The sequence below is a fragment of the Poecile atricapillus genome, chromosome 13 (genome assembly GCF_030490865.1).
Source record: "Poecile atricapillus isolate bPoeAtr1 chromosome 13, bPoeAtr1.hap1, whole genome shotgun sequence".
In the NCBI taxonomy this organism is placed as follows: domain Eukaryota; kingdom Metazoa; phylum Chordata; class Aves; order Passeriformes; family Paridae; genus Poecile; species Poecile atricapillus.
The window spans coordinates 9,729,851-9,756,346 of record NC_081261.1 but is presented as its reverse complement, the minus strand read 5'-3'; the positions used below and the strand labels follow the sequence as shown (position 1 = coordinate 9,756,346).

Sequence of the window (26,496 nt, the reverse complement as noted above, 5' to 3'; positions counted from 1 at the left end):
ATGGGAGCTACTCTGCCAGAGTAGCACTTCAAATTGACCTTGTCCAGCACATTTTAACCATGGCTGCTTAGGAGTTAATTAATTTCTCCTTCCCCACTGACTGGCACATGCAGGATGGTCAGGTAGACCCTGCAATTAACAGGGAGAGAGTTACAATTCATTGTAATCTCTCTCACATATAGTGCTCAATAAATACATTTGATTGCAGCTTTGATGGAGCTGCTGGAGCTCCAGAGGGCTCATGAAATCAGTGTGTTCAGTCAATTTTTAACCTGCAGAAGCAACTAGTGAAAGGTGTAGATCCATTTGTTGGGAAAACAGCTGAATTGGAGAAATGAAACATCTCACCAGGAACAAATATTGTCTGACAAGGTCGGGGGCAGCAAATACTTTTCACGGTATTTTTCTGCCTGAGGCACCTCCCAGTTGCTGCCAAAATAACATACAGGAGGGATGATAGTAATAGTGGTGAGATGGGATTATTGACAGTTTTCCCCTGTTTTTTTCTTCTTTGCCTCTCATCACAGCCACCAGCACAGCATGGGGAAAAAACCCTCAATGAGAAGCTCTTTTGCTGCCTTTTTGCTAAATGAACCTGCACAAGGGTGATTGTCATGGAGGAGGAATGGGATTAGCCTTTCCAAACCCCTCTGATCCCCAGTTCTGCAGGAGTCTTGAGATTCCTCTGGAGATATTTTTCACTTGCAGTAAGTGCAGAGGCATCCATGGGCTCCTTCCAAAGGTCTGGGAAGGGTTACTAAGGAAAGCCAACTTCCTGCAGCCCCTTAGGGGAAATCCTGGGGGCTTCTAAAATGGAGAGGCTTCTGAACACCCCCTTGGAGTGGAGGTACAACCAGGTGGAGCTGTGCCCCTGTCTGAGCCTGCTGTCTCCTGCCTCCCAGCTCTGCACAGACTTGCCAGCTGTGGCTGCCCACAGAAACAGCCTCCATAACCTAAAGGGAGGTTTGTGATTCCAGACAAGCCTTGCTGCACCACCTGTGCTGGGGCAGGTCTTTCTCCTCCCCACTCCTTAGAATTCACCCATTTGTTTTGTCTGTCTGCTGGGTTTGGCAGGAGAGTCTCTGTAAGTCCGAGGAGCAGGTCACAGCTATGCAAGAACTGAACCTTTTTAATTTAGGAAAGGGCTGGAACTGCCATGGGAAGCCTGAGATGGATTTCTTCTAAAGTTTTTTTGTACCATTTGGGTGAAGTGAAGACAACTTGACATAACCTGACTTCATGAGAAAGCCAAGAGACCAGCCCAACAGTGGTAAAATGTCTGTGGTCTCCAAATCCGCCCTAATTTGAATTTGAAAGTGAGCTCCAAAGCCCTGCTGCTCACTTTTGAAACTACAACCTTCTCCTTCTGGAAGTGAAGTTCAAGCAGTCACCAGCTTGAAGGCTCTTAGATCCCCATCCCTGTAAAGAATAAATTCTGCCTTCCCACCACCCCGCTCTGCAGGGGAACATCAGTGCCTGTGGATGAAGCTCTGGGAGGATTTTTTTCAGCTTCCTGTAGTTATCTCAAACCTTCATCTCTAAAATGCAAAGGCTTTTATAGACTTTGTATTCTATTAGTGTAACACCGAATGCCCTCGTTCTTCAGGTATTTATAGCAACTTCTGCAACTCCCATAATAACTCTTCGTGGCTCAGCACCTCACAACATGATGTCTTGTTATCCCCATTTCACAGATGTGGAAATAGGGCACACGGAAATTAAGTGATTTCTGCAGGATCTCCTACAACCCACTGCAGTGCCTTGACTGTAACACCACCTTCATCTGAGTTTCAGCTCAGGTAGGATATTGTGGTGCTATTCTCTTTATTTTAGATTATATAAAGAGACATAAATACTAATTCTAGAGCAATGCCCTGATTTTCAGCAGTTCTGAAGTCTCTGGACTCAATGCAGACATCCAGGAACTCAGAAAATTAGGCTGGGTTTTAGTAGCTTAAATACTGGTGGTGTACTTGCTGGCAGAGCAGGGGATTAACAGGAGGTGGAAGGTTTGATTAATTCTCACACCTACCCTTGGTCTCAGTCAGGAATTGAGCTGCAGGGGAGTCAGAGCCAGGCCCTGCGAACCAGGGCAGACGTGGAGTGCTCCCCAGGAGCTGTGTGGGCACACATGGGATGGAGCAGCAAGGCTCTTCCCCCTGGCCTGATGAGGCTGCAGGATCCCAAACACATTGCTCTCCCTCCATGCCTCAGTTTCCCCACACACAAATTAAGCATGGTAATAGTTAACCAGCACATTGATGTGACATACAGCTGGATTATTTTCCAGTTTGGTTTTTGGGTCTTTGACTATGTAACGAGAGTGTGATGTTGAGGCTGGACTATTTGGATACTTGATAAGCATGATGTTGTTTTGCAAGGTAATATGGTGATGACACATTATGGATTAAGTTCTTTATTCCCTAATGATGGAGCAGCTTTGGAATGCATTGTGCATGCAGGCAGTGAAGGATGACTGTTGGGCAAAGGGCTGGTGTTGATACAGGAATCCTTCCCTAAGCTGATGGATAAACTGCTGCTGTGGGATGGTTTTATGCATCCAGAGAGTTTCCTTCTTTTGTTCTGCACAGCAGGCCATTGCAAAGCTTGTGCATCACCAAAGTCCCTGTTTCGTTTGTGCCATCAGGAACAACTCTGGCTAATCACAGAATCACAGAATGGTTTGGGTGGGAGGGATCTTAAGGATCATCCAACTTCAGCCCCCTGGTACTAGTCAGGGAGATTTACACTAGACCAGGTGAACAGTCTTGTGAATGGCACTGGGCAGAGCTAGACCAGCAGGTGTTCAGCATCAGTCCCCATCCTCCTCAAAAAAACATCCAAAGCTGAACCTTCAGCTTTTTTGAGGAGAGCTTGCCTTGTCCTGAGCCACACTGCACTGGAGACTACATGGGGAAATTCCAGGAAAATGGCTTCTCCTAATAAAGCTATATGAAGACAGCCATTCGTAAGGTTTTCATTAACCTTGCTCTGGGAATGTCTATTACTTCCAGCCATGGTGTCTGGTACTGCTTGGTACTGAACACACGTGGAACAAACCATTCCTGCCCCAAAAGAGCTGGTGGTGCAAAGCTGTGTCTGCTTTGGAGACGTTCACTGCGGCACAGGAACATCAAAGATCTGCAAAACCTTCCGTGTCAGTTACACAGATGGAATCCTGGAAAACTGGCAGGCACCAACACAGGACATTTTAAGAAGGATTATGTTTGGTGCAGAACAATAGTCCTTTATAGCCAGGGTCTTAATGTGCTGCTGGTTCACGATGGCAATTAGTTGGATTAAGTTGTACCAATATAAACAAAGTATTAATAAGACAGTTACAGTAAATGGAATGAGCAGCACTCATCCAGTGCCAGCTGCAGGGGCACTGTCAGGCATTTGGGATGCAAAGCCTTGGCTGTTTGTGGCACTGGGGAGGACATTCACAGCCAAGCCATGAACATCCACCTGCTGTGGTGGCCTCTGCTGCTAAATAGAGCAGAATGGAGAAGAGCAGCACTGCTGGCATCCCAGCAGGCAAGCTGGTTCCAACCCCCAAACAGGCAATGACAAATACTTCATCGTGGGAGAGATGAAGGGCTCAGAGGAAAAGGTGAAGCAGCAAAGCTAGAAGTAGGACATAAAATCAGATTACAGCTTTGCTGTGTTTGAATTGCATTGTTTAATTTCAGTTTCTACTGCTCTAAGACTAGACATCAAATAGACTGTTAAAATTATTCGAAACCAAGCTACAAGTCTTAACATCAGAATGCCTATTATACTTATCTGTGACCTTCTTACCATTAAAATCATCATATTATCATTATTGTACATTTTCAGATTATTATTAGGCTTCTGAACTCTGCTGCAGCTTGATTTATAGAAACTGCTTAGTCACTGGCAGCAGTGCTGTTCTGGGAGTGGGAGAGATGCTCGCTGGTGTTTCATCAGAGGCTCCTGCCAAGAAGCAGACACTGCCCTTGACAGATCATTGAGAGCTGGTGAGTGTTTCCCTCTCATGTAAAACTTCTGGAAGAGCTGCAAACCAAACCAACCTCCTTCTCTACCAAGAGCAGGAGTGAAAAAACTCAAGGCTCAATTAATGCATCCCGTCCAATCATTTTGGGCACATTTATGTTGCCCTTTGCATGGAAAGCAGCCTTCTGGTTTGCTGTGCACATTGCTGGGAGCACTGCTCTGGATTTTGGGGAGGTGGAGCTCCTGTGGAATTGGGGTTTAAGCTTTGGAAGGAGCCTTCTGATGGAACAGAAGTAGCAGCAATGTGGGAAGGAGCCAGGTTGGAATGGCAGGTGGGGGAGCTCAGCAGGTCCAGGCACCAGAGCACTGAAGAGCACATCCAAAATTAAACACAGGAATAGGGTGCCTGCTGCTTCATGACATTAATGAGGGTGATGGTTTCTGTGGCCCCACTCAAGCAGCAAATGCTCTGAACAGAACTTGCAGGACAGGCCATTACATGAAGGGTGCTTTCCCTGGGTTGTACATGCACCAGGGCATAGTAAATGCTAATAATTTACAACCCTCTGAACAAACCAAATTACAAACCTGTTTCTTTTAGTTATTTGCTGAGTAATGACTATGCTGAGCTCTTTATAAAGTGTAGACAAAAATCAGAGTCCTCAGCCCTGTATATCCTGAGCAGGTAGGGAGTGATGCTGTGTTCACCACTGCTTCAGTCAAACTGCATCATCCCCAGTGCTGGTGCTCCAGCAGCTGCAGGTCTGGCCCTCCAGAGCCCTTTGAAACCTGCAACTGAATTGAACTGAAAATAAAACAATAGTTATCAAACACTTCTATACTGATTTCTTTTGAGGAAATGTTTCAGCATTACTAATGAAGTGTGCCTGCTTGCAACATGCTGGTATCCTGGAGATTTAAATCCAGTACTTCAAAAGAACACACATTGGTTAAGTAGCTTAGTCTTTAGTTTTATTCACGCTGGAGTAAACCATTGCCAGATATTTTCAGGGAGCTAACTGGAAAGAAACAATAGCTCTATTTGGCAGAGTCCAGTGGATGAAAAGTATCAAAGTATGAAGTCCAAAACTGCTGAAAATAGTGAAAAATAATTGGATTTGTTCTCTCCTGACTCAATACCTTTATTCTTTTTGACATTTATTTTTTTTGTATTGCTTCTTCACTTCTAATGCTTTGTGGTAACTCCTGTGAAAGGTCTGTAATAATGTTTCATTGCTGTGAAGTCACCAGATAACCACTACTCCTGTTCAGGCCCGACACAGTCATGGATGTTTAGAACATAGCCAGAAATGGGCTGACATTAATAGAACAGGATAAAATAAGAGGTGGGAAGAGCATTTAAAAGCAGATATTGTGGAGTCACACACAGAGAAAAACATGATTTATATATCTGTTGTAAATTGGAAAGGACATGCAATAATGTGGGTGATACCCAGAGCTATTTCATGGGATAGCTGGTGCTACAGCAGCTCACTTCTCTCTTCCTCTTGTTCAAATAATTGAACTTGCTTGCAGATATAATGCTTGAGTCAATATTTTCAGGAACTTTGCAACTCACTTAGGCCCAGACCATATCTGGCACTTTTTGTTCTCTCAAAGAACAAGGCCCATTTCGTGTGACCCTGCAGATGTGCAGGGCTGTGCTGCAGCAGGGCTGAGCTGGGATGAGGCTCTGGAGAAGGGACCCATTGCTTGGTTCAGCCTTGGATTTGGTGTTCAGGAGGGAGGTGCCACCTCTGTGCCTAGTCCTGAGTTTTTTGGCTGGTTCAGATGCCGGGTGTTGCTGTAAGGAGCAAAGAGACCATGCCCAGGGACTGAACTTAGTTCCCTCTCTTAGCAGCAACATCTGAGGGCCACATTCCAAGTAGAGACATCATGGCTTTGCCTAATAATAAACCTATTGACTTAGGGAATTTGGGGACATGAATTCAATAAATTTGTGTTTTACTGAACATAGTGTTGGCCAAGTCCCTTCTAGCCAAAGGCCATCTCTTCTGAAGCAATCAGGGCCCTAAGTGCAGCAAAATAGAAAATTTAAAAAAAGGAGTGAGGAGTGCTGGTTTGACAATATTGCACAGTCCTGTCCCAGTCTGCATCCATTTCTCAGCTATTCTCTGCCTGCAGTCCAATAGTAAAGTCATATTTATTTTCTTGGCTCTGCTGTGTTAATGAAAAAGCCACTTAACAAAACAAATAGAAGGAAGGACATTTGCAACCAATTATGGTATTGCTGATCAGTCACATTGTGCTGGAAATTACATGCTGAAGTTCAGCCCAGGCAGCTGATCAATGACCTGGTAGCTTGGCACTGGTGCACGCTATCAACTTAATAAATCAATGTAATTCCAGCCCCTGTGCCAGCATACAGATATGTAGTCAATATGACATCAATATTATATAATGATGGTTAAAACTAATTGCCCAAACACCATGGTCTGTTATCTGCTGTGCAACCCCACCAGAGCCTGATGGTGCTCCAGCAAGCATGCTGGAATTTGGTACTGGCTGTTCCTTAAACATACCCCTTGGCATCATTTAAAATCATGGGTTTAATGCTTTTTTTTTTTTTTTTTTTGAAACCACAAGGGAAGTCAGCACTTCAGCATGTCATTGAGGGCTGACCAAGCTGCCAGCCAGCTCTCAGCCTCTGGGAGGACTTGGTGTGCATGCTGGCTCCTGGCACACGCTGCAGGAATGGGGTTTCTCCTTGGTGGCAGATGCACATCTTGGCTGCTTTATGCATGGCTTCCTCTTCTTAATTAGCTCTGACATTTTAGCTGTTGTAATATGGGTTTGGCTTAGGAGTTAAGGCTGAAAGCTCTGGGAGTTTTTTGTTGGAAACAAAGTTTGGTTTAAGTACAGGGCATCTGGGATGCTTCTAACTGTGTTTAAGGTTTATGATGGGCTGGACCAGGGAAATACAGGAGCTCCTGAGTGTGCTGGTGGTCACTTCCTTCCACACCTGTTACCACCAGTTTCAGTGCTCTCTGCTCTTGTATTTCACTCTTGCCAAAGAATCTACAAAGAACACAGAAACTACAGAAACTGCAGTTTCTACAGAAACTACATAGTTTGTACTTATAAAAATCCTGAAATTCATATTAACAATTTAGAAACAACTTTTTTGAGGGTACCTGGACACTGAAGACAACCTAATAGGATTTTTGTAGGTCCCAATCCACTCCAGCCAAGTGATTCACTCATCTCCCCACCTCTAATGTTTTATACACAATATTTTACCTGGAATCACAGCAACATCCACTTTGGCACATACTCCAAGCCTCTTACTTGGCCATGGCTTCAGCTTTCCTGGGAACATTCCTGGCCTTGTGCTCTGTAGGATCTGCAGCTTGCTGCACATCATGACAGCAGGAAAAGGGACATTTGGGCAGTATAGACAGACCTTGGCACAGTAACTTTGGTTGTGTCCTCACACATCAGCTCCATTACTCAGATTCATCATGTCCTGGAGTCACTGGAAAGATATGTGAGAGATTTCTATCTCATTACTCTGTGCTTAATTCTTATTAATGCAAGTGGTTTACTACATAAGGGATATTTTAACTGTAATATTCATTAATCAATCATCAATGAATCATGATAGAATGGTTTGGATTGGAAAGGACCTTAAAGCCCATCCTGTTTCAGCCCCCTGGAACATGGGCAGGGACACCTTCAAATCCCAGGTTGTTCTAAGCCCCATCCAGCCTGGCCTTGAACACTTCCAGGGATGGGGCAGCCACAGCTTCTCTGGGCAACCTGTGCCAGGGCCTCACTACTCTCACAGAGAAGAATTTCTTGTAATAACCAATCTCTTGTCAGTTTGAAGCCATTCCCCCTGGTCCTGACACTCCAGGCCCTTATCTGATCAGTCTGATCTCCTTTCCCCCTCTGCTCTGTGCCAGTGACTGCTGCAGCTCACTGGTGGTTCCCAGCTCTGATGCACCTTTCCTCCAGGGAATGCTGTTATCAGTACATGTTTATATTCTAGGAGCATGTACAGGAATTGAGCCATGGCTCTCCGAGGTGCTCTGCAAAAGTGGAGGGAAAAGGCAATCCCTGCCCCAAGTGTCTTATGTTCTGCAGGCACTAGGAGCCAGGGGGATTTATAGCACATGTACACACACAGAATATGTGTTTGTGTGTGTGTGTATAAATATAAATATAAATATAAATATAAATATAAATATAAATATAAATATAAATATAAATATAAATATAAATATAAATATAAATATAAATATAAATATAAATATAAATATAAATATAAATATAAATATAAATATAAATATAAATATAAATATAAATATAAATATAAATATAAGGCAATGTCCTTTCTTTGGTAGGATAAGTTGGTTTGGCTAATGCTTAGCTGAGAGCAGAGATAGGGAGCAAGGAAAGGAGGGAAGAAAATCCTGATTCATGTTGCCCAGCCACAGCTGAAGCTAAGTTTGGCTGGGTTTTTGGCAGAAATGAGTTGTAAGGATAGTTTTGAAGGAGGAGAAAGGAGTGGCTGTTCAGATTTTATCGGGAAGGTTTTCCCAGGCTTAAACGATAGCTGGGCAGAATGTGAGTCTGTGCTTTGGGAAGGAGCTGAGAGAAGGATTTAAAGCCTGGTGAGGTAAAGGTTGTGGGCTGGCCATACCTACCTGTAGGCAGGCTTTTGGTTCAGCCAGGTAAGAGGAGATGTGCAAAGGTAACAGGAATAAAGAGCAGAAGGCAAGAAGCTCGTAAATTATGCAACTGAAGGACTGGTGTGGTTGTGGAGTGAATTGATGTGGCCTTGAGGGTAGCTGCTAAAACTGAAGTTTGTAATAACTGATGTAAGAAGAGGGAGGATTAGAGGAGATTATTTTAAAAAATAAAGTTTTAGACATGATAAAAAGAGCAAATTTGAGACCCAGTTTCAAGAAATTCAGCCTGGTATCACTTGGGTATGAAGAAAATGGAGAAAAGAAGGAGGATGGCAGAAAACAACCTATTCCTGACTGTTTGAGGGATGGAAAGCACTGACTGGGGTGCTCTGTAGAGCTCTTGCAGTCTTTTTGAGTTATTTGGGTATTTCCCCAATTTTTTTTTTTTTGATTAATGGATTTTTTAAAATATCATTACTGATTCTGGTAACTTACCCACATTGGTGACTATGGGTGTACCCAGCCTGGTTCTTCCTCGTGGGACACCAGCTTCACACAAACTTGGTTTCTTTTGATATTTCCAAAAGTTTGTAGCAGAAAAGTACTCTGAGAAAATTTTGTTTTGTGGTGGCTTATCCTTTATAACTCTGGCCATCACTCAAATAAAAAATGGCAGAGGTCTGTGGAAAAAACCAAAAATAATTGAAAAATAGATTCTTACTTCTGTTTTTCCAAACCACCAGAGCAGTTTACTATTTCTGGGAAAAGATGCAAACAGGCAACATTTCCCTTAATGTAAAAATACAGAATAATGCTTAGATGAATTTTTCAAAGAAGACACTTTTATATTTGTCCTGTTAAATGGAGAAGATAATCAGCTTTATCTTTCTCTTACCTTAAATATTTACATCTAGAAATGTTAAGTAGATTTGTTTTTCTTCCTTAGTTTGCTTGGTTTGGGGAAAAAATGGGTTTTGGGGTTTTTTTTTTGTTTTTTGGGGATTTTGGGGTTTGTTTGTTTGGGGTTTTTGTTTGTTTGTTGTTTTTTTGTTTGTTTGTTTGTGTTGGTGTATAAAACCAGGATGTAGAACAGTTGGAAATGGGTTGGGGGATTTATCAGTTATACTTGGAGGGCATCATATCTCAGTATGGTACAGTGGGAAGAAAGTGTGAAATCCTGGATACAGTGGCATCAGTAGCAATTTCAGTTCTAATTACCTTTATTAGATACAAATAATATAATAATTTGTACTCTTTCAAGGTTTCTCCAAAATAAATGACTTATTTGTGATTCTCTTCAAATTGGAAGCCGCCTTACTCTATCTGAGTTCCCAACCACACCAGCAACACCTATTTCTATCTGGAGAAACCTTCATCACAACCTTGGCTCGGGGTTTGCTGGGTTTGCACAAGGAGATCCCAAATTCCTCAGGCAGATGGGTGGGATGAGGAGGAGCAGTGCTGCTCCTGGTCTCTGCCAGGTGCCATGGATCACACCTGAGCTCATGTGGCCTTGCTGAGGATGGAGCAGCTCTGTGTGCTTGAGGCATCTCCTCCTGAGAGCTCTCCCCGAGGCAGCTGTGCAGCCAGCAGCTCTCCTGAGGTTTGCAGGAGTCCCTGTACCTTTCCCCACCTCCTTTGACAGACATTCCCTCTCAACAGATGGCCGAAGTGGGAGTGATGAGGAAGGTGAAGTGATGCAGTCTCAAACTCTGGTCCCCACCAAAAGATGCAGCTCCCAAGGCTCCAGTTTGAGCAGTGAACGCACAGATCTGCAGGAGCACTGTGTGCTGAGAAACACGGCCCCAAAGGAGCCCTGTGGCTGTCCTTGGCCTCTTGGCAGCACAGATGGGCATCTCCAGCAGCCTGAATTCCAGCTCCTGGCTCTGCTATCCCAGTGACGGCAGCACATTTGCATAAGGAGCCACTGGGTGAGTAATACCTGCCTCTGCAGACAGCAAATCCTGCAAACACTTTGTGGTAAACCTGCTGCTGCTCTGGGCAGGGAGGATGCACTTTACTCTGAAAGCAGAGGATGAAAGACTCTGTGGCAACGGCTTCCTTTGAAAGGGCTGAGCCCAATCCTCTGCACAAGCAACTGTTTATTATCAGAATCTCTGATCTCCAGAGCACTTAATGCCCCTGCCTGCACAGAAGGCAGCCAGCACACACTGCAGCCTCACAGCCTTCAGTCTGACTCCAGCAATATCGCTGCTAATTGCAATAAAACAGCGGATTTAAGGCATTCACCTGTTTCAGTCACTTGTTCAGGCAGGCACAGGATGGTACACGGTGACAGTAACAACCTGAAATGGCTGTATTTGCACAATTCCCAAGCTACAGGTGTGCAGTGAGGCAGACCTGTGCCTGTCAGCACAGAACTGTCTAAGAATTAACCAGATTTGCACCTTGCCTATCTGTCTGCAGATAAGAGTGTTACCTCAGAGACAGGCAGTGGATATTTCTGACAGACTGAACCTGGGTGCTGACTTTGACCTTGGCCATTTATATCACTGGAGCAAAATTCTGCATGCTTCTGTTTGCTTACACAGAGATAAGGATACTGGTCTCTGGATTAAAAGTGTCACTAAGGAGGCACATTATGATTATAATTATTATTTTACAAGCTGAACAGTGTTCAGAAGCTGGCAGGGCTGCTTCTGAGGTTATTCAAGGAGTGTGTGCCTTTGCAAAAGGCTGGAAGAAACTGTACATACAGATTTATAAGCTGAGGAAAAGGATTATCTGCGAAACAGCCAACAGTTTTTATTTACTGTGAAAATCTGAGTCTCACTCTCAATTTCCCATCAAGATAGAATGCAGGCATTTGGTTAAAATGGTAACTTAATGCTCCAGAGGTTTAATTACCACCACTCTATAATCAAAATCAACACAGAGTGCAAGCTGTAGCTCCCAACTCCAACAAGAAATGCAGCTTCCCACAAAGCAGTCAATAAAAAGAAGATAGATAGCATGTGCTTGGATTTTGTGGTCCTTCCCACAGCTGAACTTGCAAATCTGCTATTGCTAATGGTTTTATTTCAAACCTCAGGTTCTCCCTTAGCTTTTATCAAACTCCAGAGCTCATTATTTCTACATTTTAACTTTCTTTGAGTATAATATCTATATACAAGGTACTGAATTAAGGGAGCTCACAGTGCTGGAAGCTAAATTTCAATTTTTTTTTTCCCTGTACCAACAGAAAGCACTGAAGTAATCTCAATAGATTAATAGTGGTTATTACTGAAACTTTACAAGGGCCTTGGTTGGAAAAAGTGTCATGAAAGCAGGAATGTCTTCTGGGCTGGGGCTGGTGTGATCCCTGGCATGGACCTCCAAAGATCAAATGATCCATCCATCTCCATTTCAGTTCCTGGTGCTTTTCTTTAAGGACTTCAGGACTTCTGGATCATAGGACCAGCTTGGGTTTTGGTTAGTACACTTTTCCGTCTGCAAGTCAAGATTTCTTTTCTCCAGTGCCTTCTCCCAGTGCATTTTCTGAACGAGGCCACTGTGCTGTGCCAAGTGATGATCCCTGTGAAAATTGCACATGCTCTTCATTTTGTCTGTTCCCTTGCAAGTCAGGTTTCTTGCGAGCAAAGCTTTTACCTGTCCTGCAGCCACGCCCCTGCCAGGCACCAGGGCAAAGGTGTCCAGCACAGGTACTGCTAACAGTGCAGTCCTCTGCCTCTGCCAAGGGCTGAGCCTTGAATTTATATCCTGGGATGCTCCCAGATGCTGCAGTAGCAAACACAGAAGCTGTTCTCCAAAAAACTTTGCTATGGTTTCTGCCCTCTAAGCAAGGGTTAATTTTCCTCCTCATCAGCCCCCTATAAAAAGCAGCACATTTTGTGACCTGCTCCTACTGACTTGTGGAAATAACAGATACCCTATTAGCAATACTTGTCCAAACAGTGTTGGACTGGTTAGTGCCAGCACTTTCCATCCAGCACTAGTATTTGTTTTTCCATGCTCTTAATCTTAGAAATTGAATTGAGTCTGATAAAAGTGACTTCCTGAATATTGCATAACAGTTTACGTCTGTCAGTGGGGAAGACAAACAGACCTGACCTTGAACTCAGAAAGTTTCCTCCCAGCAGGTAAAAGCTTCCAAAAGTCTGAGCAGGGGTTCCTTGTCTCCTCCCTGTCCTGGGACAGCAATGAGGATTCCCTGGCAGCCATTCTCTCCATAAAAAAGCTCTGTAAAATGCTTTGGATCCTCCTCTTGGACCTGAGAATCCCCCGGAAAGAGCTGCAGCAGGAAGGCAGCTTCATGTTCTTGCTCTGAAAAGGAGGCAGAGGAGAAATCCTGCCCATATCTGGCAGGGTTTAGCCTCCAGGGATTAATTAAAGGCTTTTCCAGTTTTTCTTTCAAACCTCACAACATTCATCCCCGCCTCACTGAATAGGGAAAAGGGAGAGGCATTTTCTCTGGTGAAGCACCAGCCTGTTTCAATTTTCAGTTTTACATTGCAGTAATATGCTTTTCCTAAGGGAATACCACAGGAAGGGCAAACTTTGGCTTCTCACCATTGGAGCATTACGTCATTAAAACGAGCTGGAAATCTGAGCAGCGGGCAAAACAAATTCCCTAAACTTAATAATTCCCCCTTTCCTTGGTGCTTCAGTCCCCTCTCCCCTGCCCACCTGCAAGGCAGGTTGAGGTGTTGGCAGAGCCAGCGTGGGATGGGGACCAGTGAACAAGGAGTGGGTGATGATGCTACAGCAGCAGGGAGCTGTCCTGCATCTTTTGAGCTGCTGGCACTGCTGGGGCTGGAACTAAAGGAGCTCTGGGGCAGCAAAATCCTTTCTTCTTTCACTCAGGCTTTAGGTGGTGGCTGCACTTGGGGGAGAAGGTACCACCTGGTTCTCAGGATTCCCTATGAAACATTTGGGGTCTTTTGCACAGCTTTCCCACTAACAGAAAAGTGCCCCCAACTACAGGGCTTGGGAGACTGGGTTTTGGGCAGCATCCTGAGGAAGCAGCACAGCTCCCAGCTCAACCCACCCTGAGTGTGTGAGTGGTGCCCTGCAGAGCCCCCGACTCTGCAGTGTTTGTTTTCTGACCCCATTACCTATTCCAGTTTGGTTTTCAGCTGCTTAGGCTTGATTATTTTAAACCACTCTATCTGATTATCAGCAGCGCAGCCAGGCCAGCTATGGGGATCCTGGGGTATCCCCAGCAGTGTTGTAGAAGGATAATTTGCCTCTTGTTCATGGTTCTGAGGGCATTGGTCAGCTGAGAGGGCAGGGGGAAGAGTTATAGGAGTATTCCAAATGGGGGGAAGGCAGCTCTCTGTGCACCCCGTGCCACAGCCTCACAAATCTCAAACTTTGCTGCAGGATGAAGTACCTTGCTGCCATGGGTGTGTGGAGAAATGTGTCCTGGCAGGCACCCAGCACCCCCAGGAGATCTCAGCAATGGGTCCCATGGCACACAGTAGCCCACGCTGGCACGGCAGGATGCTTCTGGAAGCAGAGCAGCCCAGGGACACACTGGCATGGCAGGGTGCAGCAGATTGGTACCCAAACCAGGCATCCCTGCCCAACCCTTCCAGAGCTGCCTTGCTCTTGCTTTTCAGTTTTCTATTGTTGTCCTAGAGCTGTTTTCCTCCTCCTCCCCCTAGCAGGCTGAAGAAGCCTCCAGCTGGCCTAGGAGGCTTATCAGCTCTGTCTGGCTGGGTGTTAACAGTTTATTTGCATAAGTACCTGTCCCCGTCATATGCAGCTTGCCTTTGTGACTCACTGGAGTTGTTTATTTTTCCTCCAGCAGCCAGGCTTGCAGCTGCTGCTCCCTGAGGTATGCCAGGGCAGATGCCACCACCCCAGGGCACTGCAGGATGCCTGGCACGCTGGGGGCAGGAGCTCACCCTCCCTGGCTCATCCGCTCCTCCTGCCCTGCGGGACCAGCTTGGAAATTAAATATGTAACTAGTCGGGTCCTGATTTCTCCTGGCTGTCAAGACAGAATTAAACAGAACCCTCCCACTTCACACCTCAGCAGCTGTCCCTGGCTGGGGAGAGCACAGCCTCACCTGGGACCAGTCTCAGCTCCTGGTGCAGGGAGGGTTGGTGCATCTGGGTTGAGGCCTGGGCGATGGGGTAGCTGCCTCCTCCCTCCTGATGGCACTCACAGAGTCAGAGAATGCCCTGGATTGGAAAGGACCCACACAGATCATCAAGTCCAGCTCCTGGCCCTGCACAGGACAACCTCAGAAATCCCAACATGTGCCTGAGGGTGTTGTCTTAAGGGAATTTGGACAAGCTCTTTCAGGCTTGGTGCTGTGACCTTTCCTGGGGAGTCTGTTCCTGTGTGAGACCACCCGCTGGGTGAAGAACCTTTATCTGATATCCTTATTTTAAGCAGCTGAGATCCTTAAAGCATTTTCTGGACTCAGGTCTCAGCTCCAAAGGCAGAGGCAGTGTAACCTGCCAGACCAACTCTTCAGGCTGTACTAAAGCAAACACTGTACAGCTCTACTCCAAGTGTTGGCCATGATGCCAGAGCCATCCCCTCAGCTAGTAGCCAAGTGATCTTGTTTCTGCTCATTAGCTCTGAAAGGTTTTGCCATCCATAATAAGAAAGTCATTAATGTTAAACTTCTGCTGCCAGGTAGGATTGATTTGAAGATTATAACCATTATAAAGGGGGGATGCACTGCATATAGAATGTGTTAAAGTCCTAGCAGGACTATGCAGGAATTGTTGCTTCAATGGTTCCCTGTCATCTGTGGAGCTCACCAAAGCTCACCCACGGAGCTCAGACAGACGTGGGGCTGCCTGGAAGGGCTAGTGAAGAGTGGCTACTTTCAAAGGGAAACAGTAAATTCAAATCAGCAGCATCCTCTGCAGAAGGGCTGTAATCCTATCTCAGGAGACGACAGAATTGGTGATCTAACATGTCTCCATGCTCTTGTTGCTGTGATATTTTACTAATATGGTGCGTAGGCTAGAGGTCCTCAGTGTCCACAGATGGGAAATGCTCAGTGTAGGACCCCCTCTCCAAGGAGCTACCAAGACTGACATACCTTCTCCTGAATGTGGCCCAAAAACCTGGGTGCTGTTGCGTGGTGTGTTCTGCTGATGTGTTCTGCCTCCTTTCCATGGATGATGTGCCAGTGAATCACCTGTCCATCCATTCAGGCACTTCTTGTATATGTAAGTTATTTCAGACGTATATTTTTGGTGTCATTCATTTGTTATCATTCATCACATAAAGTGCTTTTGACAGTTGAGCCATGCCAGGTGTGCTCTGCTCCTCTGACTGGGAGATGGGATGGATGGATGGATGGATGATGGATGGATGGATGGATGGATGGATGATGGATGGATGATGGATGGATGGATGATGGATGGATGGATGATGGATGGATGGATGGATGATGGATGGATGGATGGATGGATGGATGGATGGATGGATGGATGGATGGATGATGGATGGATGATGGATGATGGATGATGGATGATGGATGATGGATGGATGATGGATGGATGATGGATGGATGGATGGATGGATGATGGATGGATGGATGATGGATGGATGGATGATGGATGGATGATGGATGGATGGATGATGGATGGATGGATGATGGATGGATGGATGATGGATGATGGATGGATGATGGATGGATGGATGGATGGATGGATGGATGGATGGATGATGGATGATGGATGGATGATGGATGGATGGATGATGGATGGATGATGGATGGATGGATGGATGGATGGATGGATGATGGATGGATGGATGGATGGATGGATGGATGGATGGATGGATGATGGATGATGGATGGATGATGGATGGATGGATGATGGATGGATGGATGATGGATGGATGGATGATGGATGGATGGATGGATGGATGGATGGATGGATGGATGGATGGATGGATGATGGATGATGGATGGATGATGGATGGATGGATGATGGATGGATGATGGATGGATGGATGGATGGATGGATGGATGGATGGATGGATGGATGATGGATGGATGGATGATGGATGGATGATGGATGGATGGATGATGGATGGATGGATGGATGGATGGATGGATGGATGGATGGATGGATGGATGATGGATGGATGGATGGATGGATGGATGGATGGAGGAACTTGGTGAGAAGAATGGGGGATTTGGCTCAGCTCAGCACATCCAGCCTCAGCTCTGACTGTGTGATGTTACAGGGCAGACCAAAGTGTGAAAGAAGCGAGCATGGAAAGGCAGACAACCAGTAATTTGCTATGACTATGATCATTGAAGGGGATCAGTGGATTTGGTTTGTCCAAAGAAAAATGCAGAGAGAGCAAACAGAGAGAGAAAGAAGCAACCAATACAACATGTGAACAATTCAAAAAGTGGTTAAGGAGCAGAACCACAGAAAGATAAATTAATGAAACCAAGAGAGTGCTGCAGGAATCTCATTATAAATATCATGTTAAATTGTATATCAAGAAATCCCTGACTTTCCCCCTTTATCTCTTTTCCTTAAATGCATTAGCAGCTGACTTGTCCTTCTGGCTACTCTCAGGTCTTTCTGAGACATTGTTTCCCATTCCACGTGCTTCCCTCATTGAGGCTGGTTTGCTGCATGGGAACATTGATGGAGTGTCCATGTCAGCCCCCCTCTGGTTAAAACCAACCCTGTAAGCAAACCTTCATAATTTTATTTATGACTTTTGGATGAGATAATGGTTTTCCACTTTGAAAAGAAAGCTTGCTACTTCAACATTTATTTTCTATAAATGCCATGGCATTTATATTGCAACAGGAGACTATTCAGTGACATTATCTGATAAATATCGTGTTATACAGCTGCAATTTACAATGCATATATTTTTAACGGTGCTTCTAAGCTAAATTAAATGCTTCTAAAATACGGTACTTAAGGAAAACAAATGTCTGTTCTAGCAATTTTGTTTTTCAGGGTGCACTATTTTTTAAAAACCAGATACCATCTTCATCCTGTCAGGCAGTAAATTATGCACTTGCACTTTCATAAACTCTCCCCTTGGGAACTTAGTCAATGAAATGGAAATGTCTTTTTCACACCCTCCAACTCCAGAGAAATACAGGGAAATAGCCAACTTGGTTATAAACTGAATGTCTAGAGGGAATCCATATAAAATGTGGATTAATGCAGTCCTGATGCATGTATTGTTTAGCATATGTACCATTCACCCAAATGGTGCATTGAGTTGTGACTGGGATCATTAATATTTCCCTTTATTTTTTTTCATTGGGAGAGTAATTGCATGTTCTGTGGTGGGATCTGCACGTACGAAGACACACACTGGCACTGGACTGTGAACCTCCCTCCCAAACCAGGATACCTGCAGGAGGAGGAGAGCTCTGCTGGACTGCTCAGAGACAAAGCACGGCGGCATTTACACCTCGGTCGATCTTCCCTGTGCTGTGGGGTGGGAAATGGGCAGGACAAGGGCTCACAATGGTGTGTCCTGCCTGTGGGATAGCATGAGGGGGAGCAGAGCTACTGAGGCAGCTGAATTCCATGTTCCTTGCACATCCCTTCCAACTGAATTATTCTAAATCTATTTCTATTTTCACCATCCATCACCCAGAACCACAGAGTTTTGCCTGTAATAGTCAAATGTCTTCATCTGAAGCCCTGTGTGGTCCAAGGAGTTGTGTTATCCCTTCACCACACCGCATGTGGAAAGTGGGAAAGGGCAGCAAAGGAAAGGAAGCTGGAAGGGAGTCGCAGGAGAGTCTGCTGAGATGCCCAAGGATGGCTCAGAAGCAGGAGGAGCTACAGCAGCTCTCCTGTCCCAGGACGGGCACTGAAGCTGTTCACTTGACTACTGATGGTCCTTATTTCCCCCAATCTACCTTTAAGAGCCCTCTAAAAGTCCCAGCTCTTCCAGTCTGGGGAATGCATGAAATGTGAGATGTATTAGATGCATTCAGCAATAGCAGCAAACTTACAGGAAACAGGAGAATCAACAGCAACAACAACAAAAAGGAAATCTTGAAATTCCGCAGAAAAAATGCAGTGCAAACCCCACAAGAACACATCTTTGTACAAAGCCACTTACAGATGCATTCCTTAAAGGTAATCCCTTCAGACAGTGTGAGGCTGCCATTTCTTTGAAAGATAATAAAGCAGCTGTTGCTAGAATACAGAGAATTACTGAGCTATCTGTCAAAGGATGGACATTCGTACTGCTATATCTACTTTTTTTAAAAAAAAAATTACAGTTTATTTTGATACCAAATTTCCAGCTACTGAAGGTTAATTGAGACTGCAAACAAAATCTCACTATCCACTGATCTGCCAAATCAAATTTTTTCTCCTGTAAATATAGTGTTTTTCCTTAGCTTCAGAGAGGGAAAGAATTATGCAGAATGAATGAGAAAGAAAAGGGATTAGTTTATATAATGACCATAGCAGCCATCTCTCCCTTGATCTGTCGTAGTTCATTCTCAAAGATGCAAATGATTATTATTGTAATTTAGAACAGAGCTTGTTAATTTTCCTTCTGCTGTATCTGCTTACTACTCTCCAAATTAACACATATTTTAATAAAAACTAAATATCCTGACTATAGCTGGGATATTGGATGACTCCAGCTGAGATATGGATGTAGCAAGATTCTTACCATCTTTGTGTTGCCCTCCTGGACTGACTGTGCACTGCCCTGGTCCTCGAAAGGAATTAAAGTAGCCATGAGGCTATTTTGATGACTTCTGGCTACCAGAGGCCTCAAAAGAGGGCATCTAAGGCAGTAAATTAGCAGCTGTGTGTCTCCTGCGCTGTTTTCAAGTAGTGTGGTGTTTCTGAGGGATCTCTAGGAACTTTCTGTCCCTGGAGCAGCTCCCTGTTCCATGATGGTCCCAGCACCAGGGCTGCGTGGGTGGTGCAGTAGGAATGGGCTAGGAGAGTTGAGCTTTCCTCATGGTTTTTTCACTAGCTAATGCCAGAAATAGAATAATCCTAAAGATCTTCAAAATGACATTGGATTTTTGCTCTCTTTGGGGACTACTGGCACTCCCATAGACCGATCCTATCTGTCTGATTCTCCTGTACTATGGGAATCAAATTTAATGTCAACATGGCAACTGGGCTTTCCTCCTCTCTCTTGTCTGTTCTGAGATTTTCACTGGTCTCAACTCTTACTGAGAAGCTTTTTTAAATCAGTGTTGAAGATGAACTTTTTCATATGTTTATTCTCCCGAAGTTGCTTCAACACTTTTGTAGCTCTAAGGTGAGTCAATTCACCCCTAAAATCCAGGTATTCACACCTAATCATTCTAGCACGATGCTCCTCCAAGGTGGGAAAGCAGCCCTGAGGTTGACATGACAATGACAGCTCTGAAGCATTTTGAAGGACTCGGGGTAAAGTGATAAGATTTAACTGTGCAGAGCTCATACAAAACTCACGGAGACTCTGCCCTTCACTTCAAAACATCTGCTAATTCCACTTGCATGCTCATCATCGAAAGGCTGCCTATATTTCTCCTTTCAGGTTTGTGAAAATAAGCACTGGTGAATGAAGGTGAAAGAGAAACCTTGCTGGTTTCTTCCCTGGAGATCATATTTCTTACTTGTTGCATAACTGCTTATTTTAGCATCAATCAGCCAGGCCTTTGTTGTGCAGACAATTCTGTCCTTTTAAAGGATTTGTGCAGTATTGTTTCTTCCAAAATGCTTTTTTTTTGTTTTTATTATTAGATTTATTTCCTCTCTTAGCAAATGCCAACTGACAACACCCTACAACACCCTGTCAGAGCTCTTCATGAATGTTACATAAATGTCATACTATGTAAACTGAGTGTTGTATATAACATATACATGACCTTTCTGGAGAACCATCCATCAGGTGCTGTCTCTGTGTGTGTCATGTTTATGCATTTGTACACAAGCTGTGTTTAAGTGTGCATATATGGTAGCCAAAAATCTATTAAAGGGAGCATTCAAAAAGCAGAAATGTCCGAACTCTTGTCAGTGTAACTCATCTATACACTTTTTTTGAAGCAGAACAAGACTTTAATTGCATGTTCAGACACTCTTTTCCTTCTGCATCACTGTGTGTGCAGTGGGATGGTCAGCAAGGGGCTCAGCAATGCCTATTGTTCAGCACATGAGCCTAGCCAGAGCACATTATTCAGTGCATTATCCACATGTCTGACCACTTTTGGATTTCACAGCAATAGGAAATACAGCTCCAATCTTTCTCTGTGCAGTTTTCAAAGCAGAGCAAGGTGCCCATTTTCTGGATGGTAAAAATGTATTGAGGTTGCAACTAGGCATGCTGTGGACCCGCCATGCCGTGCTGTGACCTTCTTTAGAGGTGTACTCCAGAAATCCTGGAGAAATGGCCCACAGGGTGGTAAGGCTGTACAGGACCAGAGCAGGGACCTGCAGGTTCCTCAAAAGACAGAATTATTAATTTCCTCATGGCTTTTTCTGTAGCACTTTCCACTCTGCCTCAGTGCTTCAGCACCTTCATTAATCCTCCCCAAACACTCATTCTGAAGATGGGTCAGTGACACATGGATGGATTAAGGTCAGTTTTGACTAATTCAGGGTACTTCATCTGAAAAGCGTAACGTCTGCGTTTTCAGAACATTTAACATGATCCAGCACTTCATACATGCAAGCACAGCACCCACTGCTCCCAGCTGCACAAAGATGGATGCCAGCAATTCAGGCTAAAGGTTTCCAGCCATGCACCTGCAGTGTGGGCAATGCAGCCAGCAGCAGCTAAAAGTTTGGGTTAATGACTTGCAGTGTTACACAGCCTGTGGCAAGGGCACGGAAACAATCTGCTTCTTTGTGAGAGTTTTATCCTTTTGTCACAGTCTGTCTGTGTCTTGCAGCCCTTGCATTGCTCCCTGGGCAGCCTGGTTATGTAGATAAGATGAGGATCCGCCCAAAATTTGTTTTCTTTTTGATGTACAGAGCAGATCCGTGGTGTGCAGGTGTCAGAGAGAAATCAGATTGTGATCGTGTAACTAAGAACTGCATTAGAGTATGTGTGCACAAGAAAATCTCCAGAAATTGGTATGGAATGCCTCACTTTGGACACTTCTGATGTCCAGACAAGGTAACCCAGTCACCTTCACAATATTCTATAAGGCAGACTGTGCTATAGATAAGGTGGGATCTGTAGGTGAAGTCCTGTCATGGACTCGGAGGCTGTGCTGATGAATCCCATTGCTCTTGTAATCCCAGGAAATGCTTTTTAGCCAGTAGTCGATGTTTCTTGTCCCCTGGGGGGCTGCTGAGAGGGCTCTGAGCACCTGAAGCAGCAGGTGTCCCAAGAGCAGCATTTTGAGAGATTTCAGATGCCAGAACTGGGCATGTTTATTGCTGTGTAGTGAACTGCTCTTCAAAACCCAGTAACATGACTAATTTGGGTGGATTTATCTAAAAGACCATAAAGGCTGCTCCATGCCAAATTTCAAGACCCTATTTCCTATGCTAGTCCTAAGAACTACAGCAAGCCCAAGAATGACCAAAGTGATGCTCTTCTACTCTGCTTTCATCCTTGGAAGTGCCAAAGGACTTGAACGTTCAGAAAACATCCAGCACAGGCTGCCAAGGCAGAAAGTTACAGCCTAATTCATTCAAGTTTGGTAATTTATAAGGAGCCACAACAGGGATGTAAGTTGGGGAGCATCTGGCTATTGTGGCTCTAGTTCCTAATGGTTTATAATCGGTAATTCACAGTTTTAGGGCTGACCAGCTTAACGAGTTGTAAGAGATGATGGCAGATTGTCACTGAAAGAGTCTTTAACTTGAATTTTAATCTTCTCCAGCAATGGTTTAAAACAGTGCAAGCCAACTTCTGTAGGGCCCCTGGGAGTTGGGGAAGATGCATGCTGTACATCCAATTATTATTACTATTATTTTAATTTAAGAAGCCGTTTCTATCCCGACAGCACTGCTGTCGTTGTTTTTAATCCTGCGGAAAACAGCTGGCAACAGGCAGCCCTGAACCCTCCAGAGCCCACAACCCTCGTTTGGGGAGCGCACAGCAGGGTCCCCCCGCGCCGAGCTGGGCGGCAGCCGCACCGCTCCGCACCTCTCCGCGGAAACTCTGCCAAGTTTTTTGGGGGGAACACACGAACACAGACAGACACACACACACACACACACACACACACGCACGCACGGGTCGCGGGGGCTCTTCGGTTGCGGTCGCATCCCCAGCCCCGCCGTTCCTCGCCCCGCCGGAGCTGCCGCGGTGCCGGCGCGGAGGCTCCGCGTCCCCCCCGTCCCCCTGCGGTTCCCACGCCCCGCGGCCGCGGAACTTTGCTCCGCGGGTACGGGAGGGAGGCAGGGAGCAGCTCCGCACCGCGGCCCCCGCCCGCCCCGCGATGGGCAAGAGCCGTCTTTTTGACGCAGGAGAAATGGCAAATTTTAAGTACGTCATTAATATGGCGCCAAAAGCCTTTTTTTTTTTTTTTTTTTTTTAAGTATAAGCTTTTCTTTTTTTTTTTTTCTCTCTCTCCTTTTTTTTTTTTTTTTTTTTTTTTAGGGTTGGCGAAGCCGCCCCGTGTACGCGTGTGCACGGCGCGGAGAGGGGGAGCGGGCAGGGGGGCGGAGAGCGTGAGTGTGTGCGAGCGTGAGTGTGAGTGCGTGTGCAGGGCCGGGCTGCGGGGCTGCGGGGCGCTGGGGCTCCGGGCAGCGCCATGGGGCCCCGGCGGCCGGCGGGGGGGTGACGCGGGGCGGGCGGCGGCGGCGGCGGCGCGGCCCGCGATGGGACCCGCGCTGCCCGCACCTGGCCCTGCCGCGGCGCCCGGGGAGGGGAGAAGGCAAAGAAATTGAAGATTTGGGGCGGCCGAGGCGGGGGGGGGGTGGGGGGGTGGGGGGGGTGGAAGCACCGCCACCATTATCCGTCCCCGCTCCGAAAGTCGCTTCCCCGCCTCCCTGCCGGAGCCGGAGCCCGGGCGGCGGCGGGGCGCGGAGCGCCGGAGGAAGTGCGGGGTAAAAAAGAAAGAGAAACAAGCGGGCAGGGCTTGCCCGGCCGCGGCGGAGCGGCCATCTCGGCTGGGAGCGGGGCCGCATCCATGGAGTTACCGGGCGGGCGCTCCTAAGGAGGGCCCGAGCGGCGCGGCCCCGGCAATGACACCAGATTGAGCCGCCGAGGGGGCTCTCCCGGCCGGGTACTGCGGGAGCATCCCCCGCCCCCGCCTCCTCCCGCCTGTCACCCCTGAGACCGGCGCAACTCCGGGCGGACACTCCTGGCCAAGGTAAAGGCTCGGCGGGGTGGCGGCGGGAGCAGGCTGGGTTTGCAGCGGATGGTTATTTTGCAGCTCCCCCTGGTTTTGCTGTATTTATGTCTTTTTCTTTTCTTTTTTTTTTTTTTTTTAATTTCTTTTTTTCCCCCCCCCTTCCCTCCCCCGACTGCCGGGCGGGGGATGTGCAGCATTCCCGGGGCGGATGGCGCACGGTGGTCACTCTCCTTTGGAAGTGCGGGAGGGAGGCGGCGGGGACGTAAACAAGAACTTTTCAAGGCTCGGTTCGCCGCTTCGCCCCTTTATTCCCCGAATTAATGACTGCGGCAGCGGCCCCGCGCCCTGCCCTGCCCGCTGGGAGAGGAGGGTTCGGCGGGTGTCCCCGCGGGGCCGGGGCGGGCGGTGGGGGCCGTGCGGGCGCAGCGCGGGGCCGGGCAGCGCGGGCGGCAGCGGCGGGGCCGCGGGCGCGGAGCGCTGCGCGGGGCCGGGATGGCGGTGCCCGGGGGCGTGGCGGCTGCCGGCTCCCGCCTGCCCTCCCCTTCCTCCCCCCTTCCCTCTCCACCGCGGGGCTTTCCCCGCCGTCTTCCCCCCCCCCCCCACCCGACGCTGGGTCCCGGTGTTGCCGGGCCCGGAGGCACCGCCGCTCCCCCCACCCCCGCCACGGCATGAACCGCGCTCGGAAACATCCCGCGTTCCCCCCGGGCAGCCCCCCCTTCCTTCCCCGGCCACCTCCCCCTGCTCAGGCTCCCTCCTGCATCATTCGGGGAAGCCGGCGGCGCCCCCGCCGCGCTCTGCCCCTTCCCCACCTGCCGAGCCGCTTCCCGGGCGGGATGCAGGGCTGGGAGCACCCCCGGCTGCCCCGCGCCCGGGGTGGGAGCACCGAGCTGCAACTTGGGAAGCGCTGCAAAGGCGGGAGGCTGCTGAATTAATTGTCAACCTCGATCGCTATTAGGGGGGGAAAAAAATTATCTTTTTCCATACCTATACATTTCGAGCGCTTTTTGAGTGGGAAGAGAAGGATGCTATGGCATTCACAGGGAAAATTCTCAGTGCCTTCTGAGCCCCCACAGTGAAAATTGGTTGAGCAGGGACCCTCCGACCGCTTGGACATTTCTAAGAGGAGATTTTGCTTGGAGGGAAAAAAAATTATCTGATCTCAGCCTTCTCCCCAGGGGTAAGGAGCCCGGCTTTCAGGAATGGTTTTTGACCTTTAAGCATTTATTGGCTACTGGGGTTAAAATAAGCTTGAGATAGGAGTAAAAATAGCTTGCAGAAAGGTTAAATCGAAGGTTAAATTTGTTTTTCTTAGGAAAATTGAGGCTGATGTTCAAAAGTGTAGGCTTGGAGCAAAGGATGGAGGGTACACGTTAGGGGGTCTGTAGGCAAGGAGATGCAATTCTTTTAAAATATTGATGGCTGCTGAAGTGTTTGACACCCAAGTTCTGAAAGTTGGTGGGTGGGTGGTCCTTCAGATCAGGTCTGGTCTTTACCTTTCTGTGGGTTTTCATCTTTCACGAAGATTGGAGTGTCTGTGGCTCCTGTTGATTTCCTCAGAGTTTTTGATACTCAAGAGACCTGACCTGGAGGATGGGGCAGCCGGCTGTGGCCATGGAGCTGTGCCCGGTGTCCCTTCTCATGTCCTGTGTCCCTGCCTGCACCTTCCCCCACGAAGGCAGGGGTGGCCTCAGTGCCCTCAGTAACCTTTCTGATTACCTGTGCTCTGTCTGGGCTTGCCAAAGATAAAATAGAAAATTAGAAGGTAACGAGTCAGAAGAGGCATGTAAAGTTATGAATGTGAGTAGTAAAGCAAAAAAATCCCCTTGTAGATGTGGAGAAAGGCAAAGCACAGGAAGTAAACGAGGGCTTGTTTTGTTTTAAATTGAAATGAGATTAAATTTTGCCCTGGGGAGCCAAGACAGCAGAGTTTGTATGGAGGAGAGGAGGGATGGCTTGCTCCTCACCTGGGCACCTGAGCTTTTGCTGGAAAGCTGGGGCTGGCAGCTGCCTGTAGAGGAGGTGAGGGACAGACGAGCCCCGGCAGGCAGGGACAGGCTCCTGCTCCCCAGATGGTTGTTCTAGGTACCAGAATCCTGCCCTTTAGCATTTACACTTTGCAGGGCTACCAGGGATGTTAGGAAGAGCTTCCTCCCAGATGTAGGGGCTGAGTACCATGATTTGCTGCGGGTCTTGTTGGCCCTGCTGCTGTGCGTCCTTTGGTCCTAAAGTTTGTTCTTCTGTTACTATGAAATTGGGGCTGTGCCAATTTGGGGGGTGCTGCTGCTCTCTCAGAGCCTCCCGTGGCAGCACTTGGCTCCAGAATTTCTTCATGGGAAAAGGCAGTGGGACAAGGACAACACTCCCACGGGGTGCACACTGGGACGTTCCAGCCCTCCACCCTTTTTCTTACGCTTTCTAACAACTGTCTGGTGTTCTAGATGGAGGAAAAAACAGGTTTAAGGCGGAGGGGATCGCAGAGGGGATGCGCCGGGAGCACAGCCCCACGGCTCGGTGTCAGCCAGCGGGCACAGGCGCTGGCACGGGGCCGGGACGGGTCCCCGGCGCGGGGTCGGTGACCGGAGCCGTGTGCGTGCCGCTGGGGGCACTATGTTCTGTTTGTGTTCCTATTTCTGGGCTGGAAGAACAAACAGGGAAGTGGTTTTT

General features: G+C 47.1%; 1 protein-coding gene and 2 long non-coding RNA genes across 6 annotated transcripts in view; 2 read left to right on the top strand and 1 right to left on the bottom strand.

Moving 5' to 3' along the window:
- The first annotated feature begins 1,602 nt into the window (after nt 1-1,602).
- Nucleotides 1,603-23,015, top strand: LOC131584150 (uncharacterized). Of its 2 annotated transcripts, XR_009278666.1 has the most exons (4): nt 1,607-1,799; nt 3,841-4,001; nt 10,296-10,564; nt 17,879-23,015. It is a non-coding gene; the product is annotated as an uncharacterized LOC131584150 (long non-coding RNA). The 2 variants fall into 2 exon arrangements; XR_009278665.1 differs by lacking the exon at nt 17,879-23,015 and having other exon boundaries at nt 1,603-1,799; nt 10,296-15,925.
- On the bottom strand, nt 6,593-26,496 carry LOC131584151 (uncharacterized). The gene is made up of 3 exons (XR_009278667.1): nt 24,817-26,496; nt 9,129-9,313; nt 6,593-7,474 (listed from the first exon to the last, which is right to left on the bottom strand). It is a non-coding gene; the product is annotated as an uncharacterized LOC131584151 (long non-coding RNA).
- The window catches only part of JADE2 (jade family PHD finger 2), a 71,828-nt gene continuing 68,794 nt past the window's right edge, over nt 23,463-26,496 (top strand). For all 3 annotated transcript variants that reach the window (XM_058848959.1, XM_058848956.1, XM_058848957.1), the window contains exon 1: nt 23,463-23,850. The gene's annotated coding sequence lies outside the window, so the exon portion shown is untranslated. The remainder of the gene's footprint in view (nt 23,851-26,496) is intronic.